General features: G+C 48.0%; 1 pseudogene; it reads right to left on the reverse strand.

Annotated features, from left to right (window-relative positions):
* Positions 1-3,244: 3,244 nt before the first annotated feature.
* Positions 3,245-3,363, reverse strand: LOC134951595 (5S ribosomal RNA; annotated as a pseudogene).
* Positions 3,364-5,868: the final 2,505 nt, after the last annotated feature.

Below are 5,868 nucleotides of genomic sequence, written 5' to 3' on the forward strand. Positions count from 1 at the left end.
CCCTTCCTGATCAGGACCAGGAAGTGACAGAGAGGGCAGGAGAGAACTTCCGCCCTTACAGCGCCTAAGTATTTTCTCGTTCTCCGTTCGTCAGAAGCTATTTTGTTTTTACTATGCAGTATGCACCATTGGAGTAGTCCGTACTCCATACAGAGGCAGAGCTCAGCAACCAGCCAGCACAATGTCCTGTCATCCTGCAGCCTGCCCAGTGTTAGGGTACCGCAGAGACTGGAGATGTCTTACTGTCTTATCCTGGCAGCTGTGAGACCCCCATGCATCTGTCATTATCCTGGTAGCTGTGATACTCCCATGCATCTGTCATTATCCTGGCAGCTGTGATACTCCCATGCATCTGTCATTATCCTGGCAGCTGTGATACTCCCATGCATCTGTCATTATCCTGGCAGCTGTGAGACTCCATGCTTCTGTCATTATCCTAGCAGATGTGAGACCCCCATGCATCTGTCATTATCCTGGTAGCTGTGATACTCCCATGCATCTGTCATTATCCTGGCAGCTGTGATACTCCCATGCATCTGTCATTATCCTGGCAGCTGTGATACTCCCATGCTTCTGTCATTATCCTGGCAGCTGTGAGACCCCCATGCATCTGTCATTCTGGCAGCTGTGAGACCCCATGCATCTGTCATTATCCCATGCATCTGTCATTATCCTGGCAGCTGTGAGACACCCATGCATCTGTCATTATCCTGCCAGCTGTGAGACTCCCATGCATCTGTCATTATCCTGGCAGCTGTGAGACTCCATGCTTCTGTCATTATCCTGGCAGCTGTGAGACCCCCATGCATCTGTCATTATCCTGGCAGCTGTGAGACTCCATGCTTCTGTCATTATCCTAGCAGCTGTGAGACCCCCATGCATCTGTCATTATCCTGGCAGTTGTGAGACCCCATGTAGCTGTCATTATCCTGGCAGCTGTGAGACCCCATGCATCTGTCATCCTGGCAGCTGTGAGACCCCATGTAGCTGTCATTATCCTGGCAGCTGTGAGACCCCCATGCATCTGTCATCCTGGCAGCTGTGAGACCCCATGCATCTGTCATTATCCAATGCATCTGTCATTATCCTGGCAGCTGTGAGACCCCCATGCATCTGTCATTATCCTGGCAGCTGTGAGACTCCCATGCATCTGTCATTATCCTGGCAGCTGTGAGACCCCCATGCATCTGTCATTATCCTGGCAGCTGTGAGACCCCATACATCTGTCATTAACCTGGCAGCTGTGAGACCCCACGTACCTGTCATCCTAGCAGCTGTGAGATCCCCATGTATCTGTCATTATCCTGGCAGCTGTGAGACTCCATGCTTCTGTCATTATCCTGGTAGCTGTGAGACCCCCATGCATCTGTCATTATCCTGGCAGCTGTGAGACACCATGTATCTGGCAGCTGTGAGACCCCCATGCATCTGTCATCCTGGCAACTGTGAGACCCCATGCATCTGTCATTATCCTGGCAGCTGTGAGACCCCATGCATATGTCATTATCCTAGAACATTGAAGGGAGATGATTCTGCAATAGTCACAATATTTGTGAAGAACAATGGTGGTCATTCCAAGTTTTTCGCTCGTTATTTTTTTTCGCAACGGAGCGATTAGTCGCTAATGCGCAATGTCCGCAGTGCGACTGTGCCAAGTAAATTTGCTATGCAGTTAGGTTTTTTACTCACGGCATTACGAGGTTTTTTCTTCGTTCTGGTGATCGTAATGTGATTGACAGGAAGTGGGTGTTTCTGGGCGGAAACTGGCCGTTTTATGGGAGTGTGTGAAAAAACGCTACCGTTTCTGGGAAAAACGCGGGAGTGTCTGAAGAAACGGGGGAGTGTCTGAGCGAACGCTGGGAGTGTTTGTGACGTCAAACCAGGAACGAAACTGACTGAACTGATCGCAGTTGCCGAGTAAGTGTGGAGCTACTCAGAAACTGCTAAGAAGTGTCTATTCGCAATTCTGCTAATCTTTCGTTCGCAATTTTGATAAGCTAAGATTCACTCCCAGTAGGCGGCGGCTTAGCGTGTGCAATGCTGCTAAAAGCAGCTAGCGAGCGAGCAACTCGGAATGAGGGCCAATAAGTACCAAATTTAGACAATCAGGGAGGATATCCCCAGATGGAGTCTCTATGGTTGTGCACCCTGAGTCAACAGTAGTACTACTGGAAGTTAGTAGAGAAGTAAGACTCTTTTGTGGGTGCACTCTTCAAGCTAATTAGCAATGATCAGGATATGATAAACATATTAAAACATGACTTTTAATGGAAATAGTTAAAATATGGTATCCAAAATGACAAAACACAAACAACATATAGGGTTATATTCAATAAGAGTCAGACACTGCCGTCTTGTAGGAAAGACGGCAGTTTCCGACTGGAATAGGTCGGAAGGGGTTCTGACCTATTCAATAGGGGCACAATGCTGTTGGAAAGCAGGTGGATCGGCGGAATACCCGCAAATCCGCCTGCTGCTGTCGGAAATGGGGCCAAATCCGACAGGTTTTGGCCCCCTTTCCGACAAACTCAATCCGACTTGAAAACAAGTCGGATTGAGATGAGACGGGGAGAGGTGCGGCGGGCTACGGGATGATGGTACCTGCAGTGCCTCCTCCGCCGCCGCACAGATCACTCCCGCCTCCAGCTCTGGCCACTGCTGGAAGCTCCCCCGCCGGCCGCCGCACACTGCCCCCCCGCCGCACACTGCCCACACTGCCCCCCCGCCGCACACTGCCCCCCCCCCCAGCTGGCCTGGCTACCGCACACTGCTATCCCCGCCGCACACTGCTCCCTCCGCCGGGCACCACACACTGCTGCCCCCGCCACTGCTGTCAGCGCACCCGGCAGCCACTGACAGCAGCGACAGGACACAGGGAACGGCCAAATCCGACAGTCGGATTTAGCCGCTCTTTGAATAGGGGTTGTCGGGTCCATTCCGACAACTGCATGAATGGACCCGACTCTTATTGAATATACCCCATAGTATAAAATGCTTTGGTCTCGGATTGTCATCAAAAGTGTAATAACCAGGATAAGCTCCTAAATTGAGTTATAGGGACCAAAGCTACCAATCTCAGACTTAAAATTCATGCAAAAAGGCTCATACCAAAAAGTTACAGGTGTTATCTTGTTGTGCCAGACAGAAGGTTGATGCAAGTCAAAAGGATTGATAGAATTGAAGGAAGATGAGAGTAGTGATTCTGCTGTCAGTGTTAGGCAAGGAGTCAGGGGCTAAATAAATGATTCTACTAAACTTGATATTCCCTGGTGGTCCCCCATCCAAGTACAGACCAAGCCCACCACTGTTTAGCTTCCAAGATCGGACGGTATTGGGCGTCTTCAGTGTGGTATGATAGTATATTGTTTGGACACATCAACTCCCTGGATCACTAATGAGAGATCACTATCAGGAAAATTAATTTCTTAGATAAAGTAGGAAATAACATAAAGGTGGACCTGCTGCCGTTAGGTGGAGATGGAGTTTCAGTGTAATGTTAGTCCGTACTGCTACTCCGGATCATTGGTGAGAGTCCACGAATAGGAAAAGATCTAATTTAGGTAAATAAATCATTTAAGTGTGAAATCCACTCTATCATTTACCTAAATTAGCTCTTTTCCTATTCGATCTTGGAAGCTAAACAGTTTTGGGCTTTGTCAGTACTTGGATGGAGGACCACCAGGGAATACCAAGTTTAGTAGAATCATTTATTTAGCCCCTGACTCCTTGCCTAACACTGACAGCAGAATCACTGCTCTCATCTTCCTTCAATTTTATCAATCCTTTTGACTTGCATCAACCTTCTGTCTGGCACAACAAGATAGCACCTGTGACTTTTTGGTATGAGCCTTTTGCATGAATTTTAAGTCACTACTCTTCGTACCAGTTTGCGAGATTGGCAGCTTTGGTCCCTATAACTCAATTTAGGAGCTTATCCTGGTTATTACATTTTTGATGACAATCCGAGACCAAAGCATTTTATGCTATATGTTGTTTGTTTGTGTTTTGTCATTTTGGATTCCATATTTTAACTATTTCCATTAAAAGTCATGTTTTAATATGTTCATCATATCCTGATCATTGCTAATCAGCTTGAAGAGTGCACCCACAAAAGAGTCTTACTTCTTCTCCACTTACTTCCAATCTGTCATTCTCCTGTCAGCTGTGAGACCCCATGCATCTGTCATTACCCCGGCAGGCGTAAGACCTCCATATATAATACTGTCCTCCCATCATGTACAGGCCCTGGCAGCTGTGACAGCCTCTACGCTGGAGCTTTCTGTGCTTCTAACATGCCGCATGGTTATACCTTCAATACTGATCTATATTCTGACTAGCGTTTGCCCGTGGCTTCGCTCGTGTGGATGTTTTCTGGTGGGGGGGGGGGGAATTGTCTCCATAAATCATAGACAGTCCCTAGACGTATATTGCTCCACCAACAATTATATTTATATATATATAGTCATTTTGGACTTGAGCCTGCATACTACACGTGTCGAGTGTCAAGCATCTGGTTTTTCCTTCTTTTTTTTTTGCTCCTCTGCCTGATGTCACATTGAGATAACACATACCTCAGTTTCCTTCTAGGTCACTAAGCTATACAGTAGTGAAAACACCATCCAGATTGATCCAGTAGGTTTTGCGTGATGCTGGAACGAACAAACAAAAATTACTGTCACAACTGAAGGCTGGTGATGACTGGAGGAAGCCTCAGTTGTAGGGGCTGAGGTATATGTAAAACTAGGAGGCAGTATGGGACTTCTAGACATGCAGTACCTAGGCCCAAAGGCGTGACCACGACAACTGGAGTAAAAGCAAACGGGTTTTATTCAAGCACAGTTCAGATGGTACATCAGCAGCAATGTCAGATATGGTAAAAGCGATGGCAATATGCAGTTCCTGTTAGATACAGCAGAAAAGCGGATGCCTCTGGGTGCGGTAATATTTAGGTATCAGTCTTGGTAGACCAGGAGATGGAATGTCCTTAACCAGCACCCAAGTGCTGAGTAGTAAAACAGTAACAGGAACTGACCAGCAGGTGGTCCACTGAAAGCTGGTATATTGGCTGGAGTATGAGATAGCTGCTGGGTAGGCCGGATGGAACCGGACTGAACGATGAACTGGATGGAGTGCTTGATGCACTAATGTAGCTGGAGAGTAGCTAGTAGCACTGGTGATGCTAGGGATCGCTAGAATTAGAAAGTCGATGGCGGAGCACCGATGATATCTGGTATTCGATGGCGGAGCACCGATGGTAACTGGTATTCAATGGCGGAGCACCGATGGTATCTGGTATTCGATGGCAGAGCACCGATGGTACCTGGTAACTGAACACTGCTGGAAGCAGATGGTAAACACTGGCAGTTGCAGGGAGCAATGCTAGAACACCGCTGAGTCAGGCTGCACCGCTAGATGTTAAACTGGTGCTGGTCTCTAGTGGAGTTGGAGACAGGAGCTGGAATACCTGTAATAGCAAACAACCACAACGCAGGGAGACTGGTAACACTGGGATTGACAACCAAAGCACTGACAACTTCCTGGTTTAGGAACAGGATATTTATACCTGCAGCAGGGCAGACATTGGCTGATCAATTAGGCAGAGTTCAGCGGTACAGCGGATTGGTGAAAGTAATGTCATGTGACTGAAACCAACATGGCTGCGCCCATACTAGCATTTGGAGGGAAAGTTAATTTGTGGAAACATGTGAGGAGAAACAGTAATGGCGGCGGAGGCTGCGGAGGGCAGGAAACGCCAACTTGCACACTTGATCCACACAGATGGCGGCGGAGGCTGCAGCGGGCAGGAGACGCCATGCAGACTTGTATGCACATTTGAACCACAGAGATGGCGGCGGAGGCCGCAGCGGG

The sequence above is a fragment of the Pseudophryne corroboree genome, chromosome 8 (assembly GCF_028390025.1).
Source record: "Pseudophryne corroboree isolate aPseCor3 chromosome 8, aPseCor3.hap2, whole genome shotgun sequence".
In the NCBI taxonomy this organism is placed as follows: Eukaryota; Metazoa; Chordata; class Amphibia; order Anura; family Myobatrachidae; genus Pseudophryne; species Pseudophryne corroboree.